The sequence below is a fragment of the Phyllobates terribilis genome, unplaced genomic scaffold (assembly GCF_046119375.1).
Source record: "Phyllobates terribilis strain yellow unplaced genomic scaffold, ASM4611937v1 Scaffold_416__1_contigs__length_1633014, whole genome shotgun sequence".
NCBI lineage: Eukaryota > Metazoa > Chordata > Amphibia > Anura > Dendrobatidae > Phyllobates > Phyllobates terribilis.
Window position 1 is genome coordinate 607,811 of NW_027363176.1, and position 20,689 is coordinate 628,499.

The window sequence follows — 20,689 nt, forward strand, 5'->3', positions numbered from 1 at the left end:
TGCTGCTGCTGCTGCTGGCTGTCCAGCAGCAGACTGAAGGTGGCTGCTGCTGTGCACAGGTATATAAAGGCTCAGAGCCTATTATGACACGCGCAGCCAGCGTTCCATTGCCACATTCCATCTACTGCAGGCAGGATACCTGGCTGGCTGAATGTCGCTGAGAAGCTCACAGAGACCGCCATAAGCAACAGTTTAACAGAATGCCACAGACTAATCAACCAAACTTTTTGGGTTGGGTTCTCTTTTATAGTCTGCAGGCATTAAATGAAAGAAGTCAGTGTTCCAGCAGAAGGAGACAACGTTTCAGAAAAGGCATTGTAGCAAACCAAAAAAGAAATTTTAAGCGCAGCAGAGTAACCAGCGCACATACCTGTTAGCTCAGGTGAGTTTAAAAGGCTGCTGTTGATAACAAGGGCATTTGCTAAATAGATGGTGTGTGTGCAACAATATACTGAAAGGTCAATTATATTGTGCAGCTTATCTCACCACCTGTAGTTATTTAGGTGAAAGCTCCAAAATGCTTGCCTAATATGTCTGTTTATCCAAAAGGAAGTAAAAAGGGAGAGCTAGAAAGATAGCATTGCATCACATTACATGGCAATGCAATGCACAGTTGCTGAAGTTGAACCAAAATGAGCTTGTAATCTGGCTTCTGCAACTTTGAACATGAAAAATCCAATGAGGAGAAGAAAAGCAAAGCCAAAGAGTCCATCCCAAAATCCGACAAACAAGCAAAATGAACAAAAAACATTGAATTCAATTCTTTCTGATTTTAGAAACTGCATTAAAGAAGGGGTGCACCGGTCCTGGAGATACTGCAATACCAGGTCAATGCGTGGAGTGGACAGAGCAAGCTCTTTTTCCATCTCCCTGTTCTAAAAATCCATTTAATATATGGTCCCCAGATAGGGGACGTATCAGATATTAAACTGATAAGAACAGATACTACACTTGATCTTAGCCAAAAGGCCGAGAAGCGATAACTAGAATTGGTTTCAAACTACGGAGCCACCCAAGGATCCTGAAAAGTCCATTTGTGGAGATGAGCTCCTGGACTCCCGTTAAGAAGACATGTTGTCAACCTCTAGATCCCTTACATGCCTGCACTTTTCGGCTTGCTGCTGCTGCAATCCACGCGTTTTAGATCTGCATAACTCCACCTCTTTAAACACAGCACCTTCACCCCCTGCTGTTCCCACCCGCCTCAACACCGTTGGAAGGGAGGAGAACCAATTAAGGCGGGGGGTGGGGTGGAACGAGCAGCTGTCTACCCTTAGCAGGAGGGCTCCTGATTACATACCTCTCCTGCTGCTGCTGCTGCTGGCTGTCCAGCAGCAGACTGAAGGTGGCTGCTGCTGTGCACAGGTATATAAAGGCTCAGAGCCTATTATGACATGCGCAGCCAGCGTTCCATTGCCACATTCCATCTACTGCAGGCAGGATACCTGGCTGGCTGAATGTCGCTGAGAAGCTCACAGAGACCGCCATAAGCAACAGTTTAACAGAATGCCACAGACTAATCAACCAAACTTTTTGGGTTGGGTTCTCTTTTATAGTCTGCAGGCATTAAATGAAAGAAGTCAGTGTTCCAGCAGAAGGAGACAACGTTTCAGAAAAGGCATTGTAGCAAACCAAAAAATAAATTTTAAGCGCAGCAGAGTAACCAGCGCACATACCTGTTAGCTCAGGTGAGTTTAAAAGGCTGCTGTTGATAACAAGGGCATTTGCTAAATAGATGGTGTGTGTGCAACAATATACTGAAAGGTCAATTATATTGTGCAGCTTATCTCACCACCTGTAGTTATTTAGGTGAAAGCTCCAAAATGCTTGCCTAATATGTCTGTTTATCCAAAAGGAAGTAAAAAGGGAGAGCTAGAAAGATAGCATTGCATCACATTACATGGCAATGCAATGCACAGTTGCTGAAGTTGAACCAAAATGAGCTTGTAATCTGGCTTCTGCAACTTTGAACATGAAAAATCCAATGAGGAGAAGAAAAGCAAAGCCAAAGAGTCCATCCCAAAATCCGACAAACAAGCAAAATGAACAAAAAACATTGAATTCAATTCTTTCTGATTTTAGAAACTGCATTAAAGAAGGGGTGCACCGGTCCTGGAGATACTGCAATACCAGGTCAATGCGTGGAGTGGACAGAGCAAGCTCTTTTTCCATCTCCCTGTTCTAAAAATCCATTTAATATATGGTCCCCAGATAGGGGACGTATCAGATATTAAACTGATAAGAACAGATACTACACTTGATCTTAGCCAAAAGGCCGAGAAGCGATAACCAGAATTGGTTTCAAACTACGGAGCCACCCAAGGATCCTGAAAAGTCCATTTGTGGAGATGAGCTCCTGGACTCCCGTTAAGAAGACATGTTGTCAACCTCTAGATCCCTTACATGCCTGCACTTTTCGGCTTGCTGCTGCTGCAATCCACGCGTTTTAGATCTGCATAACTCCACCTCTTTAAACACAGCACCTTCACCCCCTGCTGTTCCCACCCGCCTCAACACCGTTGGAAGGGAGGAGAACCAATTAAGGCGGGGGGTGGGGTGGAACGAGCAGCTGTCTACCCTTAGCAGGAGGGCTCCTGATTACATACCTCTCCTGCTGCTGCTGCTGCTGGCTGTCCAGCAGCAGACTGAAGGTGGCTGCTGCTGTGCACAGGTATATAAAGGCTCAGAGCCTATTATGACACGCGCAGCCAGCGTTCCATTGCCACATTCCATCTACTGCAGGCAGGATACCTGGCTGGCTGAATGTCGCTGAGAAGCTCACAGAGACCGCCATAAGCAACAGTTTAACAGAATGCCACAGACTAATCAACCAAACTTTTTGGGTTGGGTTCTCTTTTATAGTCTGCAGGCATTAAATGAAAGAAGTCAGTGTTCCAGCAGAAGGAGACAACGTTTCAGAAAAGGCATTGTAGCAAACCAAAAAAGAAATTTTAAGCGCAGCAGAGTAACCAGCGCACATACCTGTTAGCTCAGGTGAGTTTAAAAGGCTGCTGTTGATAACAAGGGCATTTGCTAAATAGATGGTGTGTGTGCAACAATATACTGAAAGGTCAATTATATTGTGCAGCTTATCTCACCACCTGTAGTTATTTAGGTGAAAGCTCCAAAATGCTTGCCTAATATGTCTGTTTATCCAAAAGGAAGTAAAAAGGGAGAGCTAGAAAGATAGCATTGCATCACATTACATGGCAATGCAATGCACAGTTGCTGAAGTTGAACCAAAATGAGCTTGTAATCTGGCTTCTGCAACTTTGAACATGAAAAATCCAATGAGGAGAAGAAAAGCAAAGCCAAAGAGTCCATCCCAAAATCCGACAAACAAGCAAAATGAACAAAAAACATTGAATTCAATTCTTTCTGATTTTAGAAACTGCATTAAAGAAGGGGTGCACCGGTCCTGGAGATACTGCAATACCAGGTCAATGCGTGGAGTGGACAGAGCAAGCTCTTTTTCCATCTCCCTGTTCTAAAAATCCATTTAATATATGGTCCCCAGATAGGGGACGTATCAGATATTAAACTGATAAGAACAGATACTACACTTGATCTTAGCCAAAAGGCCGAGAAGCGATAACCAGAATTGGTTTCAAACTACGGAGCCACCCAAGGATCCTGAAAAGTCCATTTGTGGAGATGAGCTCCTGGACTCCCGTTAAGAAGACATGTTGTCAACCTCTAGATCCCTTACATGCCTGCACTTTTCGGCTTGCTGCTGCTGCAATCCACGCGTTTTAGATCTGCATAACTCCACCTCTTTAAACACAGCACCTTCACCCCCTGCTGTTCCCACCCGCCTCAACACCGTTGGAAGGGAGGAGAACCAATTAAGGCGGGGGGTGGGGTGGAACGAGCAGCTGTCTACCCTTAGCAGGAGGGCTCCTGATTACATACCTCTCCTGCTGCTGCTGCTGCTGGCTGTCCAGCAGCAGACTGAAGGTGGCTGCTGCTGTGCACAGGTATATAAAGGCTCAGAGCCTATTATGACACGCGCAGCCAGCGTTCCATTGCCACATTCCATCTACTGCAGGCAGGATACCTGGCTGGCTGAATGTCGCTGAGAAGCTCACAGAGACCGCCATAAGCAACAGTTTAACAGAATGCCACAGACTAATCAACCAAACTTTTTGGGTTGGGTTCTCTTTTATAGTCTGCAGGCATTAAATGAAAGAAGTCAGTGTTCCAGCAGAAGGAGACAACGTTTCAGAAAAGGCATTGTAGCAAACCAAAAAAGAAATTTTAAGCGCAGCAGAGTAACCAGCGCACATACCTGTTAGCTCAGGTGAGTTTAAAAGGCTGCTGTTGATAACAAGGGCATTTGCTAAATAGATGGTGTGTGTGCAACAATATACTGAAAGGTCAATTATATTGTGCAGCTTATCTCACCACCTGTAGTTATTTAGGTGAAAGCTCCAAAATGCTTGCCTAATATGTCTGTTTATCCAAAAGGAAGTAAAAAGGGAGAGCTAGAAAGATAGCATTGCATCACATTACATGGCAATGCAATGCACAGTTGCTGAAGTTGAACCAAAATGAGCTTGTAATCTGGCTTCTGCAACTTTGAACATGAAAAATCCAATGAGGAGAAGAAAAGCAAAGCCAAAGAGTCCATCCCAAAATCCGACAAACAAGCAAAATGAACAAAAAACATTGAATTCAATTCTTTCTGATTTTAGAAACTGCATTAAAGAAGGGGTGCACCGGTCCTGGAGATAATGCAATACCAGGTCAATGCGTGGAGTGGACAGAGCAAGCTCTTTTTCCATCTCCCTGTTCTAAAAATCCATTTAATATATGGTCCCCAGATAGGGGACGTATCAGATATTAAACTGATAAGAACAGATACTACACTTGATCTTAGCCAAAAGGCCGAGAAGCGATAACCAGAATTGGTTTCAAACTACGGAGCCACCCAAGGATCCTGAAAAGTCCATTTGTGGAGATGAGCTCCTGGACTCCCGTTAAGAAGACATGTTGTCAACCTCTAGATCCCTTACATGCCTGCACTTTTCGGCTTGCTGCTGCTGCAATCCACGCGTTTTAGATCTGCATAACTCCACCTCTTTAAACACAGCACCTTCACCCCCTGCTGTTCCCACCCGCCTCAACACCGTTGGAAGGGAGGAGAACCAATTAAGGCGGGGGGTGGGGTGGAACGAGCAGCTATCTACCCTTAGCAGGAGGGCTCCTGATTACATACCTCTCCTGCTGCTGCTGCTGCTGGCTGTCCAGCAGCAGACTGAAGGTGGCTGCTGCTGTGCACAGGTATATAAAGGCTCAGAGCCTATTATGACACGCGCAGCCAGCGTTCCATTGCCACATTCCATCTACTGCAGGCAGGATACCTGGCTGGCTGAATGTCGCTGAGAAGCTCACAGAGACCGCCATAAGCAACAGTTTAACAGAATGCCACAGACTAATCAACCAAACTTTTTGGGTTGGGTTCTCTTTTATAGTCTGCAGGCATTAAATGAAAGAAGTCAGTGTTCCAGCAGAAGGAGACAACGTTTCAGAAAAGGCATTGTAGCAAACCAAAAAAGAAATTTTAAGCGCAGCAGAGTAACCAGCGCACATACCTGTTAGCTCAGGTGAGTTTAAAAGGCTGCTGTTGATAACAAGGGCATTTGCTAAATAGATGGTGTGTGTGCAACAATATACTGAAAGGTCAATTATATTGTGCAGCTTATCTCACCACCTGTAGTTATTTAGGTGAAAGCTCCAAAATGCTTGCCTAATATGTCTGTTTATCCAAAAGGAAGTAAAAAGGGAGAGCTAGAAAGATAGCATTGCATCACATTACATGGCAATGCAATGCACAGTTGCTGAAGTTGAACCAAAATGAGCTTGTAATCTGGCTTCTGCAACTTTGAACATGAAAAATCCAATGAGGAGAAGAAAAGCAAAGCCAAAGAGTCCATCCCAAAATCCGACAAACAAGCAAAATGAACAAAAAACATTGAATTCAATTCTTTCTGATTTTAGAAACTGCATTAAAGAAGGGGTGCACCGGTCCTGGAGATACTGCAATACCAGGTCAATGCGTGGAGTGGACAGAGCAAGCTCTTTTTCCATCTCCCTGTTCTAAAAATCCATTTAATATATGGTCCCCAGATAGGGGACGTATCAGATATTAAACTGATAAGAACAGATACTACACTTGATCTTAGCCAAAAGGCCGAGAAGCGATAACCAGAATTGGTTTCAAACTACGGAGCCACCCAAGGATCCTGAAAAGTCCATTTGTGGAGATGAGCTCCTGGACTCCCGTTAAGAAGACATGTTGTCAACCTCTAGATCCCTTACATGCCTGCACTTTTCGGCTTGCTGCTGCTGCAATCCACGCGTTTTAGATCTGCATAACTCCACCTCTTTAAACACAGCACCTTCACCCCCTGCTGTTCCCACCCGCCTCAACACCGTTGGAAGGGAGGAGAACCAATTAAGGCGGGGGGTGGGGTGGAACGAGCAGCTGTCTACCCTTAGCAGGAGGGCTCCTGATTACATACCTCTCCTGCTGCTGCTGCTGCTGGCTGTCCAGCAGCAGACTGAAGGTGGCTGCTGCTGTGCACAGGTATATAAAGGCTCAGAGCCTATTATGACACGCGCAGCCAGCGTTCCATTGCCACATTCCATCTACTGCAGGCAGGATACCTGGCTGGCTGAATGTCGCTGAGAAGCTCACAGAGACCGCCATAAGCAACAGTTTAACAGAATGCCACAGACTAATCAACCAAACTTTTTGGGTTGAGTTCTCTTTTATAGTCTGCAGGCATTAAATGAAAGAAGTCAGTGTTCCAGCAGAAGGAGACAACGTTTCAGAAAAGGCATTGTAGCAAACCAAAAAAGAAATTTTAAGCGCAGCAGAGTAACCAGCGCACATACCTGTTAGCTCAGGTGAGTTTAAAAGGCTGCTGTTGATAACAAGGGCATTTGCTAAATAGATGGTGTGTGTGCAACAATATACTGAAAGGTCAATTATATTGTGCAGCTTATCTCACCACCTGTAGTTATTTAGGTGAAAGCTCCAAAATGCTTGCCTAATATGTCTGTTTATCCAAAAGGAAGTAAAAAGGGAGAGCTAGAAAGATAGCATTGCATCACATTACATGGCAATGCAATGCACAGTTGCTGAAGTTGAACCAAAATGAGCTTGTAATCTGGCTTCTGCAACTTTGAACATGAAAAATCCAATGAGGAGAAGAAAAGCAAAGCCAAAGAGTCCATCCCAAAATCCGACAAACAAGCAAAATGAACAAAAAACATTGAATTCAATTCTTTCTGATTTTAGAAACTGCATTAAAGAAGGGGTGCACCGGTCCTGGAGATACTGCAATACCAGGTCAATGCGTGGAGTGGACAGAGCAAGCTCTTTTTCCATCTCCCTGTTCTAAAAATCCATTTAATATATGGTCCCCAGATAGGGGACGTATCAGATATTAAACTGATAAGAACAGATACTACACTTGATCTTAGCCAAAAGGCCGAGAAGCGATAACCAGAATTGGTTTCAAACTACGGAGCCACCCAAGGATCCTGAAAAGTCCATTTGTGGAGATGAGCTCCTGGACTCCCGTTAAGAAGACATGTTGTCAACCTCTAGATCCCTTACATGCCTGCACTTTTCGGCTTGCTGCTGCTGCAATCCACGCGTTTTAGATCTGCATAACTCCACCTCTTTAAACACAGCACCTTCACCCCCTGCTGTTCCCACCCGCCTCAACACCGTTGGAAGGGAGGAGAACCAATTAAGGCGGGGGGTGGGGTGGAACGAGCAGCTGTCTACCCTTAGCAGGAGGGCTCCTGATTACATACCTCTCCTGCTGCTGCTGCTGCTGGCTGTCCAGCAGCAGACTGAAGGTGGCTGCTGCTGTGCACAGGTATATAAAGGCTCAGAGCCTATTATGACACGCGCAGCCAGCGTTCCATTGCCACATTCCATCTACTGCAGGCAGGATACCTGGCTGGCTGAATGTCGCTGAGAAGCTCACAGAGACCGCCATAAGCAACAGTTTAACAGAATGCCACAGACTAATCAACCAAACTTTTTGGGTTGGGTTCTCTTTTATAGTCTGCAGGCATTAAATGAAAGAAGTCAGTGTTCCAGCAGAAGGAGACAACGTTTCAGAAAAGGCATTGTAGCAAACCAAAAAAGAAATTTTAAGCGCAGCAGAGTAACCAGCGCACATACCTGTTAGCTCAGGTGAGTTTAAAAGGCTGCTGTTGATAACAAGGGCATTTGCTAAATAGATGGTGTGTGTGCAACAATATACTGAAAGGTCAATTATATTGTGCAGCTTATCTCACCACCTGTAGTTATTTAGGTGAAAGCTCCAAAATGCTTGCCTAATATGTCTGTTTATCCAAAAGGAAGTAAAAAGGGAGAGCTAGAAAGATAGCATTGCATCACATTACATGGCAATGCAATGCACAGTTGCTGAAGTTGAACCAAAATGAGCTTGTAATCTGGCTTCTGCAACTTTGAACATGAAAAATCCAATGAGGAGAAGAAAAGCAAAGCCAAAGAGTCCATCCCAAAATCCGACAAACAAGCAAAATGAACAAAAAACATTGAATTTAATTCTTTCTGATTTTAGAAACTGCATTAAAGAAGGGGTGCACCGGTCCTGGAGATACTGCAATACCAGGTCAATGCGTGGAGTGGACAGAGCAAGCTCTTTTTCCATCTCCCTGTTCTAAAAATCCATTTAATATATGGTCCCCAGATAGGGGACGTATCAGATATTAAACTGATAAGAACAGATACTACACTTGATCTTAGCCAAAAGGCCGAGAAGCGATAACCAGAATTGGTTTCAAACTACGGAGCCACCCAAGGATCCTGAAAAGTCCATTTGTGGAGATGAGCTCCTGGACTCCCGTTAAGAAGACATGTTGTCAACCTCTAGATCCCTTACATGCCTGCACTTTTCGGCTTGCTGCTGCTGCAATCCACGCGTTTTAGATCTGCATAACTCCACCTCTTTAAACACAGCACCTTCACCCACTGCTGTTCCCACCCGCCTCAACACCGTTGGAAGGGAGGAGAACCAATTAAGGCGGGGGGTGGGGTGGAACGAGCAGCTGTCTACCCTTAGCAGGAGGGCTCCTGATTACATACCTCTCCTGCTGCTGCTGCTGGCTGTCCAGCAGCAGACTGAAGGTGGCTGCTGCTGTGCACAGGTATATAAAGGCTCAGAGCCTATTATGACACGCGCAGCCAGCGTTCCATTGCCACATTCCATCTACTGCAGGCAGGATACCTGGCTGGCTGAATGTCGCTGAGAAGCTCACAGAGACCGCCATAAGCAACAGTTTAACAGAATGCCACAGACTAATCAACCAAACTTTTTGGGTTGGGTTCTCTTTTATAGTCTGCAGGCATTAAATGAAAGAAGTCAGTGTTCCAGCAGAAGGAGACAACGTTTCAGAAAAGGCATTGTAGCAAACCAAAAAAGAAATTTTAAGCGCAGCAGAGTAACCAGCGCACATACCTGTTATCCCAGGTGAGTTTAAAAGGCTGCTGTTGATAACAAGGGCATTTGCTAAATAGCTGGTGTGTGTGCAACAATATACTGAAAGGTCAATTATATTGTGCAGCTTATCTCACCACCTGTAGTTATTTAGGTGAAAGCTCCAAAATGCTTGCCTAATATGTCTGTTTATCCAAAAGGAAGTAAAAAGGGAGAGCTAGAAAGATAGCATTGCATCACATTACATGGCAATGCAATGCACAGTTGCTGAAGTTGAACCAAAATGAGCTTGTAATCTGGCTTCTGCAACTTTGAACATGAAAAATCCAATGAGGAGAAGAAAAGCAAAGCCAAAGAGTCCATCCCAAAATCCGACAAACAAGCAAAATGAACAAAAAACATTGAATTCAATTCTTTCTGATTTTAGAAACTGCATTAAAGAAGGGGTGCACCGGTCCTGGAGATACTGCAATACCAGGTCAATGCGTGGAGTGGACAGAGCAAGCTCTTTTTCCATCTCCCTGTTCTAAAAATCCATTTAATATATGGTCCCCAGATAGGGGACGTATCAGATATTAAACTGATAAGAACAGATACTACACTTGATCTTAGCCAAAAGGCCGAGAAGCGATAACCAGAATTGGTTTCAAACTACGGAGCCACCCAAGGATCCTGAAAAGTCCATTTGTGGAGATGAGCTCCTGGACTCCCGTTAAGAAGACATGTTGTCAACCTCTAGATCCCTTACATGCCTGCACTTTTCGGCTTGCTGCTGCTGCAATCCACGCGTTTTAGATCTGCATAACTCCACCTCTTTAAACACAGCACCTTCACCCCCTGCTGTTCCCACCCGCCTCAACACCGTTGGAAGGGAGGAGAACCAATTAAGGCGGGGGGTGGGGTGGAACGAGCAGCTGTCTACCCTTAGCAGGAGGGCTCCTGATTACATACCTCTCCTGCTGCTGCTGCTGCTGGCTGTCCAGCAGCAGACTGAAGGTGGCTGCTGCTGTGCACAGGTATATAAAGGCTCAGAGCCTATTATGACACGCGCAGCCAGCGTTCCATTGCCACATTCCATCTACTGCAGGCAGGATACCTGGCTGGCTGAATGTCGCTGAGAAGCTCACAGAGACCGCCATAAGCAACAGTTTAACAGAATGCCACAGACTAATCAACCAAACTTTTTGGGTTGGGTTCTCTTTTATAGTCTGTAGGCATTAAATGAAAGAAGTCAGTGTTCCAGCAGAAGGAGACAACGTTTCAGAAAAGGCATTGTAGCAAACCAAAAAAGAAATTTTAAGCGCAGCAGAGTAACCAGCGCACATACCTGTTAGCTCAGGTGAGTTTAAAAGGCTGCTGTTGATAACAAGGGCATTTGCTAAATAGATGGTGTGTGTGCAACAATATACTGAAAGGTCAATTATATTGTGCAGCTTATCTCACCACCTGTAGTTATTTAGGTGAAAGCTCCAAAATGCTTGCCTAATATGTCTGTTTATCCAAAAGGAAGTAAAAAGGGAGAGCTAGAAAGATAGCATTGCATCACATTACATGGCAATGCAATGCACAGTTGCTGAAGTTGAACCAAAATGAGCTTGTAATCTGGCTTCTGCAACTTTGAACATGAAAAATCCAATGAGGAGAAGAAAAGCAAAGCCAAAGAGTCCATCCCAAAATCCGACAAACAAGCAAAATGAACAAAAAACATTGAATTCAATTCTTTCTGATTTTAGAAACTGCATTAAAGAAGGGGTGCACCGGTCCTGGAGATACTGCAATACCAGGTCAATGCGTGGAGTGGACAGAGCAAGCTCTTTTTCCATCTCCCTGTTCTAAAAATCCATTTAATATATGGTCCCCAGATAGGGGACGTATCAGATATTAAACTGATAAGAACAGATACTACACTTGATCTTAGCCAAAAGGCCGAGAAGCGATAACCAGAATTGGTTTCAAACTACGGAGCCACCCAAGGATCCTGAAAAGTCCATTTGTGGAGATGAGCTCCTGGACTCCCGTTAAGAAGACATGTTGTCAACCTCTAGATCCCTTACATGCCTGCACTTTTCGGCTTGCTGCTGCTGCAATCCACGCGTTTTAGATCTGCATAACTCCACCTCTTTAAACACAGCACCTTCACCCCCTGCTGTTCCCACCCGCCTCAACACCGTTGGAAGGGAGGAGAACCAATTAAGGCGGGGGGTGGGGTGGAACGAGCAGCTGTCTACCCTTAGCAGGAGGGCTCCTGATTACATACCTCTCCTGCTGCTGCTGCTGCTGGCTGTCCAGCAGCAGACTGAAGGTGGCTGCTGCTGTGCACAGGTATATAAAGGCTCAGAGCCTATTATGACACGCGCAGCCAGCGTTCCATTGCCACATTCCATCTACTGCAGGCAGGATACCTGGCTGGCTGAATGTCGCTGAGAAGCTCACAGAGACCGCCATAAGCAACAGTTTAACAGAATGCCACAGACTAATCAACCAAACTTTTTGGGTTGGGTTCTCTTTTATAGTCTGTAGGCATTAAATGAAAGAAGTCAGTGTTCCAGCAGAAGGAGACAACGTTTCAGAAAAGGCATTGTAGCAAACCAAAAAAGAAATTTTAAGCGCAGCAGAGTAACCAGCGCACATACCTGTTAGCTCAGGTGAGTTTAAAAGGCTGCTGTTGATAACAAGGGCATTTGCTAAATAGATGGTGTGTGTGCAACAATATACTGAAAGGTCAATTATATTGTGCAGCTTATCTCACCACCTGTAGTTATTTAGGTGAAAGCTCCAAAATGCTTGCCTAATATGTCTGTTTATCCAAAAGGAAGTAAAAAGGGAGAGCTAGAAAGATAGCATTGCATCACATTACATGGCAATGCAATGCACAGTTGCTGAAGTTGAACCAAAATGAGCTTGTAATCTGGCTTCTGCAACTTTGAACATGAAAAATCCAATGAGGAGAAGAAAAGCAAAGCCAAAGAGTCCATCCCAAAATCCGACAAACAAGCAAAATGAACAAAAAACATTGAATTCAATTCTTTCTGATTTTAGAAACTGCATTAAAGAAGGGGTGCACCGGTCCTGGAGATACTGCAATACCAGGTCAATGCGTGGAGTGGACAGAGCAAGCTCTTTTTCCATCTCCCTGTTCTAAAAATCCATTTAATATATGGTCCCCAGATAGGGGACGTATCAGATATTAAACTGATAAGAACAGATACTACACTTGATCTTAGCCAAAAGGCCGAGAAGCGATAACCAGAATTGGTTTCAAACTACGGAGCCACCCAAGGATCCTGAAAAGTCCATTTGTGGAGATGAGCTCCTGGACTCCCGTTAAGAAGACATGTTGTCAACCTCTAGATCCCTTACATGCCTGCACTTTTCGGCTTGCTGCTGCTGCAATCCACGCGTTTTAGATCTGCATAACTCCACCTCTTTAAACACAGCACCTTCACCCCCTGCTGTTCCCACCCGCCTCAACACCGTTGGAAGGGAGGAGAACCAATTAAGGCGGGGGGTGGGGTGGAACGAGCAGCTGTCTACCCTTAGCAGGAGGGCTCCTGATTACATACCTCTCCTGCTGCTGCTGCTGCTGGCTGTCCAGCAGCAGACTGAAGGTGGCTGCTGCTGTGCACAGGTATATAAAGGCTCAGAGCCTATTATGACACGCGCAGCCAGCGTTCCATTGCCACATTCCATCTACTGCAGGCAGGATACCTGGCTGGCTGAATGTCGCTGAGAAGCTCACAGAGACCGCCATAAGCAACAGTTTAACAGAATGCCACAGACTAATCAACCAAACTTTTTGGGTTGGGTTCTCTTTTATAGTCTGCAGGCATTAAATGAAAGAAGTCAGTGTTCCAGCAGAAGGAGACAACGTTTCAGAAAAGGCATTGTAGCAAACCAAAAAAGAAATTTTAAGCGCAGCAGAGTAACCAGCGCACATACCTGTTAGCTCAGGTGAGTTTAAAAGGCTGCTGTTGATAACAAGGGCATTTGCTAAATAGATGGTGTGTGTGCAACAATATACTGAAAGGTCAATTATATTGTGCAGCTTATCTCACCACCTGTAGTTATTTAGGTGAAAGCTCCAAAATGCTTGCCTAATATGTCTGTTTATCCAAAAGGAAGTAAAAAGGGAGAGCTAGAAAGATAGCATTGCATCACATTACATGGCAATGCAATGCACAGTTGCTGAAGTTGAACCAAAATGAGCTTGTAATCTGGCTTCTGCAACTTTGAACATGAAAAATCCAATGAGGAGAAGAAAAGCAAAGCCAAAGAGTCCATCCCAAAATCCGACAAACAAGCAAAATGAACAAAAAACATTGAATTCAATTCTTTCTGATTTTAGAAACTGCATTAAAGAAGGGGTGCACCGGTCCTGGAGATACTGCAATACCAGGTCAATGCGTGGAGTGGACAGAGCAAGCTCTTTTTCCATCTCCCTGTTCTAAAAATCCATTTAATATATGGTCCCCAGATAGGGGACGTATCAGATATTAAACTGATAAGAACAGATTTTTTTTTTTTAATTTGGCTATCCCCTGCAGAGGGATAAAACCGTTTATTAAAACTTTAACAAATTACAAGCATAATTAAACAAATACCAAACGTTAAAAGACAAATGAAATTTACAAAACAAAAAAATACAAAGATTTTAAATAATTAGGTTCCATTGGTCAACAAGCCATTTTTTGGAAATATGTACATTCTTCTTTTTGTCAATTAAATAATAAGTATACATTTCACATAAACATAAACTTAAAACATCATTCACTGATAAAACATCTTGTTTAAAAATAGCAATGTTGCACGCTTTCCAGAGAGATGACTTGGCGCAGTTCACTGTCTTCCAAGCCATTGTGTACTGGTCCATTGTGGGGCATTCCATAAGTCCGTATAGCACAGTTTTATATGTAAAGTCCTTGAGGTCTGCCACCCTTTCCAGTAGGGGGAGCAGTCTTCTCCAGAAATCCTTTGCAAAATTACATGTCCATAATAGATGTTCCACCGTTTCCTCGTCTTGGCATCCGGTTCTTGGGCAGATGGCAGACCGCACAAATCCTCTTCTGTATTGGAATGCCCGGCAAGGAAGACAGCGGTGCATGCAACTCCAAGCCAGATCTCTCTGTTCATTAAAAAGATAAAAAACGTTAATCATTTTCCAGATAGACATAGATTTGTCATCATCATATCTGTCAACATTACATATTTCCTCACTTTTACGTATTTCTTTAATTAGTTTCTTACTATTTCTTAATTCCTCTATTTTCTTAGTCCCTAAATTAAAATCGGACACTATTTTCCTTAAAATCTCATAATGCGTCGACAAATTAAAAGCATGGGGCACAGATATATTAACTTCATACCATCCAAACTTTCTCATAAAAAATCCTGTATTAAAACGCATAAAAAAGGACCAATAGTGATTCTTAAAAAGGGCATTAAAACAGTAAACGAACAGATGGATTAAAAGAAACCTATTAAAATCTGGAAAATCTTTACCACCTTTTACTTTTGATTTCATCACGATTTCTCTTTTCAGCTTTTCCATTTTTGAGTTCCAAAAGAAGGTAAAACAGGTTTTGGTTATCTTTTTTAAAACATTAACAGGCGGGGGGAAAACCATGCTAAGATACAATAAAAGAGGTAAAATCACCATCTTTAAAACCAATACTTTACCCTCCATTGTAAGTCTCCTCATGTTCCACATACATATTTTTGTATTTACTTTCTGTGTAACTGTTTCCCAACTATTATAACCATCATTATTTTCAGTGAATGATATACCTAAAATGGAAATGGATTCGGAGACATTAATTGGTACATCACGTAAAATCATCCCCCCAACACTTAAAATGTTACACTTATTAAAATTGATTTTAAAACCAGAAGCTAGACAAAAGGATTGCACTTGATGGAGAGTGGCCGTAAGTGATGGTGCATCTGTACACAAGACCGCCACGTCATCCATGTAGCCTACAACCTTGGCCTCCAAACCACCGCTTCCAGGCAGAGGGACACCGCATATCTGTTTATTTTGGCGTATTGCACATAACATTGGTTCCAGTGCACAGATAAACAGTAGGGGGGACAGAGGGCATCCCTGTTTCACCCCTGACCGTAAAAATACCTCTTGTGTCTTTAAACCATTCACTAAAATCTTACTTGTACAATCCTTGTAAAATGCTTTAAGCGATAGTAAAAACCCTTCTGGTATGCCCATTTTCTCTAAAACTTTAAAAAGATAAAAGTGTGAGACACAGTCAAATGCTTTTTCAAAATCAATAGATAAAATCGCCATTTTCCCCTTTCTGTCTTTCACATCCTCAATACAGTCTTTCACTAAATTCAGATTGTCCCATATACTGCGCCCCGGCACCCCACACACTTGATTAGAATGAATAACTTTGCTGATGACTTCTTTTAGACGATTTGCACAAATTTTAGCCATTATTTTATAGTCACAATTTAAAAGTGTTATTGGTCTCCAGTTTTCTAATTTTGATTTATCGCCTTTTTTGTATAGGAGGGAGACTTCACCTTTCTTCCAGGAATTTAATAAAACCTTATTATTAAAAACCTCAGTAAACAAATAAAACAAATCATCTTTTAAAATATCATAAAAACATACATAAAATTCTATTGGGATGCCATCAGGACCAGGGACCTTTCCAGTTTTAAAACTTTTAATAGTTTTTAACACTTCTTGTTCCGTTAAAACTTGGGATAAAAACTCTTGGGATGCGGGATCTAAAACAGCTGTTAGTCCTTGCAGCGAATCATCCATTAATTTATTATCTATATTTTTTCCATTAAAAAGATTAGAAAAAAAAACCTCAACTTTACCCAGCATATTTTTTATATTATTCTCACCATCTATATGGTCAATTATCACTTTTTCTTTTTGATTTTTCCTAAAAAAATATCTGGAACACTTTTCATTTTCTTCTATATGTTGTACTCTAGAACGAAAAATTATCTCTTTTCCTTTTTGTTCTAGCCATTTTGAAATCTCTTCTTTTAAGTTTGAAATATCAACTTGTACATCTATCCCATTGTCTCTGAGCTTAAACAATGTTTGTAGGCGGGTATTTAAAATTCTATATTCTTCATATTTTTCTTTGGCTCTACATATACTCTTTTTAATAAAAAAGTCTTTTATTTTTACTTTCATTCTATCCCACCATACACTCATAGTCTCATTTGTTTTTTTCCCTTTTCTACATTTCCTATAAAACTCAATAAAATCTGATAAAATCTGCGGGTCGGTTAAAAGGGATACGTTCATTTTCCAGCTTTTCTTACCACATTTTTTGTTGTCATTTACTTTTATGGTAAAGGATAAAAGTTTATGGTCTGAAAATATATTAGTTAAAACTTCACATTTGGCAGGTATTGTTTTATCTGAACCAAAAATAAAATCAATCCTAGAGCTACAATTAGCATTGCTCCAAGTGAAACCGGCATCCTCTGGGCTGTCACTATGACACTCTTTATATATGTCTATCAATTTAGCATCTTTGACTATATCATGTAGCATACCTGAGGTTTTATCGTAGTTCCTGCTTACAGAGCTGGAGCGCCGGTTTTCACCTTTTAAAACACAATTAAAATCCCCTGCTAAGATAAAAGGTACAGAGTTATTAATAAATAATGGTAAAAGATCAAGCATTTCGGCTCTTTCATTTTTCTCTGGGGATCCATAAAAATTTAAAAACTGCCATCTAATACCATCAATAAAAGCTTTCACTAATAAAATACGACCTGGTAAAATTTCCTGAATAAAATCAATTAAAACGTTCCCTTTAAAAAGTATGGCTACACCCGCTGATCCTGCAGCATTCGATCCGGACCAGACAGATGGCCCACACTTCCACTCATCTTTATATTTTTGATATGACATTTCATGTGGGATATTACATTCTTGCAGAAAAAATACAGATGCAGTAAAACATGTAAAAAAATTAAAAAGAGCAGTTCTTCTCGTGTTAGATTTTATGCCTCTCACGTTGAGGGAAATACCTTTGAGTTCAGCCATCATTAGAAAATGTAGAAATTTTACTTAGGTAACTAAGAGCAACGGATTTACCTGTCCGATGAACCTGATCAGACCACTGGGCTTGCGCCTCCCTCCTCATCTGATAGTATCGTCACGAGAGTCTCCGTGGAGGAGGAAAGATTACCACATTTATATAAACCCGACGCTACACTGGCATAGCTCGGAGGGCTGGCTGGCAGAACCCGCTGGGTCTCCATTGGCTGGCCATGCAGTTCCTCATCAGGTGGGTCCCCGAGGGGTTCCGCCGCCCCTGTTTGACCTGTAGAAGGTCGTCCTATAGGAGGAGGTTGCGCACAAGGCAGAGCCTCTGACTCTTCAGAGGCAGCAAGATCCCGGTCCCCACCTGTAGCAGCGGAGACCGAAACCCCTGAGGGTCCAGCGTCCACGTCCCCTTCTGGAGAAGTGTCCATCTGTTCACCTCCTGCTGCCTCCTCCGAACCACCCTTTTTCTTTTTCTTAGGACCCACCTTTATCCACTCAGCGCCCTCAGCACTAGGAGACCCAGACTGGGCATGGGCTTCTGTGTCGGCCTTTTGTCGGTCCCTTTTGACCTTACCAGTAGTGCCCTTCTGCTCCTTCTCAGCCCTCCTTTTGGACTCCCGCAGGTCCTGCAGCCAGGTTTTGGGATTTGGTATTTTACCTGTCATAGACTCTGGAGACACTTCACTATTTGGTACGCCCTTATTGTCTCCAGAGGCTCCAGGTTGTTGTTCCTCCTCCTGAGGGGTGGTCTGATCTTTTGGTCCTTGGTCGGACGTCTTGGACTTCCCCTTTTGCTCATCTTCCCGAAATCTGTGAGGGCAAGAAAAATAAAAGTGACCTGGAGTCTGGCAAAAACTGCATTTCTTTTCCTTAGGGCATTCTTTTGTCTCATGTTCTTCACTAGCACAATTTCTACATGATACATGACAGTTTTCTTTTGAATGACCATAGCGCCCACAATTTCTGCAATATACTGGCATCCCAGAAAAGAAGAAATCCCCATTTGTTTGCCCAATTTTGAAACGGGCAGGGGGGAGCCGTATACCACCTGGTGTACTTGGATCTCTTGTACACTTCACAAGGAATTTCCACTTAGATGTCCATATGTTATATTCGTTTAATATCTTCCCAATACATTTAACACTTTTAAAATAAATTGCTAGAAATGACATTACTTCTGGAGCAGAAACAAAGGGCGAAAATATTTTTACAATAACCAGTCTTACCTCATCCAGGACGTGCTCAACAATTTGTATCCCTTTCAAAACAGGACTATTTTCAACTTTTTTTAAATTTTCTAGTACATCTCTAAAAATACCTTCTCCAGTGAATGTGATGTCATAGTCACCTCTTCTGGGATAATCCTGGATGGAGAGAATTTCATTCCTTTGTACACCAAGAAGGTTCCTGAGCACGTCCTGGACTACATACCCTAATTTCCTCATATCCGAGCCACCCGCCGTGAAGTGAACTCGGATAGAGTTTTTTAGCCTCGCATAAAGAGGCACGAGGTTAGGGTCAACCTCCATGGAAAAACGCAACAAGGTTGCAAATTGCAGCCGCTTGCAATCTGCGCTCCCAGTGTTCTTGCAGCGAAAAACACCTGGAAGCTGGGGGATCGCAACTCGTTACCCTGGGACTAAGCCCTCTCCCTAATAGCAGCAAGCAGGTTAAGTCCACCAAAGTGGACGATCCTGCCAGGCCAAGGAGAGGGGTACCCGAGTGCCCTTCAACCACAATCTCCTGCAATAAAGCACTTGATCGTAGCCAAAAGGCCGAGAAGCGATAACCAGAATTGGTTTCAAACTACGGAGCCACCCAAGGATCCTGAAAAGTCCATTTGTGGAGATGAGCTCCTGGACTCCCGTTAAGAAGACATGTTGTCAACCTCTAGATCCCTTACATGCCTGCACTTTTCGGCTTGCTGCTGCTGCAATCCACGCGTTTTAGATCTGCATAACTCCACCTCTTTAAACACAGCACCTTCACCCCCTGCTGTTCCCACCCGCCTCAACACCGTTGGAAGGGAGGAGAACCAATTAAGGCGGGGGGTGGGGTGGAACGAGCAGCTGTCTACCCTTAGCAGGAGGGCTCCTGATTACATACCTCTCCTGCTGCTGCTGCTGCTGCTGGCTGTCCAGCAGCAGACTGAAGGTGGCTGCTGCTGTGCACAGGTATATAAAGGCTCAGAGCCTATTATGACACGCGCAGCCAGCGTTCCATTGCCACATTCCATCTACTGCAGGCAGGATACCTGGCTGGCTGAATGTCGCTGAGAAGCTCACAGAGACCGCCATAAGCAACAGTTTAACAGAATGCCACAGACTAATCAACCAAACTTTTTGGGTTGGGTTCTCTTTTATAGTCTGCAGGCATTAAATGAAAGAAGTCAGTGTTCCAGCAGAAGGAGACAACGTTTCAGAAAAGGCATTGTAGCAAACCAAAAAAGAAATTTTAAGCGCAGCAGAGTAACCAGCGCACATACCTGTTAGCTCAGGTGAGTTTAAAAGGCTGCTGTTGATAACAAGGGCATTTGCTAAATAGATGGTGTGTGTGCAACAATATACTGAAAGGTCAATTATATTGTGCAGCTTATCTCACCACCTGTAGTTGACGCGCCCCCTGGGACATATTCCTTTTTGAGGGGAATACCCGGCACCGGATCAGATGGGGGGTTGTAGTCTCCGAGCGGCTGTGACCCGGCCCGTGCCCAGGGCGTCAAGCTCAGTGTTATGTGGCAGTCCTACAGATGTTATTAAGAGTTCTTTTGTGTCGACTACGCCACCCGTTGTGATGCGGTCACTATGGCCGCCGCTGCAGCAGGGTCCGCTGAGGCTGATGGTGGGTGCGCAGCTTGGTGGGATAACCCCCAACGGGAGGGGTATAGCCTCAGAGGGGACAGGCGCAGAGGATGGGGGTTGTGGTGGTGTAGTGCAGACGGCAGTGAAGACAGAGTCGGGTTGTGCAGTTAAGGGTGTTTACTTACTGCAGATGTTGTACTGGTCACTCCAGCTGCTAGTGACCACCCGAGCCGTGCTGCGTCCACCAGGTCCTGGATCCAGCCAACCCCCAAACAAGTCCGGAGCGTGGCCCTGAGCTCTCTTTCTGTCCCGTTCTCTGGCCGTCCCCACCAGTAATCCACCTAGGTCCAGCTCCCTCGGGC

At 43.7% G+C, this 20,689-nt stretch overlaps 11 non-coding genes across 11 annotated transcripts; all 11 read right to left on the reverse strand.

Annotated features, from left to right (window-relative positions):
* Positions 1 to 790: 790 nt before the first annotated feature.
* On the reverse strand, positions 791 to 981 carry LOC141227499 (U2 spliceosomal RNA). The gene has a single exon (XR_012294491.1). It is a non-coding gene; the product is annotated as a U2 spliceosomal RNA (small nuclear RNA).
* A 1,115-nt stretch (positions 982 to 2,096) lies between these two features.
* Positions 2,097 to 2,287, reverse strand: LOC141227500 (U2 spliceosomal RNA). The gene has a single exon (XR_012294492.1). It is a non-coding gene; the product is annotated as a U2 spliceosomal RNA (small nuclear RNA).
* Positions 2,288 to 3,402: 1,115 nt separating this feature from the next.
* On the reverse strand, positions 3,403 to 3,593 carry LOC141227501 (U2 spliceosomal RNA). The gene has a single exon (XR_012294493.1). It is a non-coding gene; the product is annotated as a U2 spliceosomal RNA (small nuclear RNA).
* Positions 3,594 to 4,708: 1,115 nt separating this feature from the next.
* LOC141227433 (U2 spliceosomal RNA) lies at positions 4,709 to 4,899 on the reverse strand. The gene has a single exon (XR_012294428.1). It is a non-coding gene; the product is annotated as a U2 spliceosomal RNA (small nuclear RNA).
* Positions 4,900 to 6,014: 1,115 nt separating this feature from the next.
* LOC141227503 (U2 spliceosomal RNA) lies at positions 6,015 to 6,205 on the reverse strand. The gene has a single exon (XR_012294495.1). It is a non-coding gene; the product is annotated as a U2 spliceosomal RNA (small nuclear RNA).
* A 1,115-nt stretch (positions 6,206 to 7,320) lies between these two features.
* On the reverse strand, positions 7,321 to 7,511 carry LOC141227504 (U2 spliceosomal RNA). The gene has a single exon (XR_012294496.1). It is a non-coding gene; the product is annotated as a U2 spliceosomal RNA (small nuclear RNA).
* Positions 7,512 to 8,626: 1,115 nt separating this feature from the next.
* Positions 8,627 to 8,817, reverse strand: LOC141227505 (U2 spliceosomal RNA). Its single transcript, XR_012294497.1, has one exon. It is a non-coding gene; the product is annotated as a U2 spliceosomal RNA (small nuclear RNA).
* A 1,112-nt stretch (positions 8,818 to 9,929) lies between these two features.
* On the reverse strand, positions 9,930 to 10,120 carry LOC141227506 (U2 spliceosomal RNA). Its single transcript, XR_012294498.1, has one exon. It is a non-coding gene; the product is annotated as a U2 spliceosomal RNA (small nuclear RNA).
* Positions 10,121 to 11,235: 1,115 nt separating this feature from the next.
* LOC141227507 (U2 spliceosomal RNA) lies at positions 11,236 to 11,426 on the reverse strand. Its single transcript, XR_012294499.1, has one exon. It is a non-coding gene; the product is annotated as a U2 spliceosomal RNA (small nuclear RNA).
* A 1,115-nt stretch (positions 11,427 to 12,541) lies between these two features.
* LOC141227508 (U2 spliceosomal RNA) lies at positions 12,542 to 12,732 on the reverse strand. Its single transcript, XR_012294500.1, has one exon. It is a non-coding gene; the product is annotated as a U2 spliceosomal RNA (small nuclear RNA).
* Positions 12,733 to 13,847: 1,115 nt separating this feature from the next.
* Positions 13,848 to 14,038, reverse strand: LOC141227201 (U2 spliceosomal RNA). Its single transcript, XR_012294294.1, has one exon. It is a non-coding gene; the product is annotated as a U2 spliceosomal RNA (small nuclear RNA).
* Between the last annotated feature and the right edge of the window lie 6,651 nt (positions 14,039 to 20,689).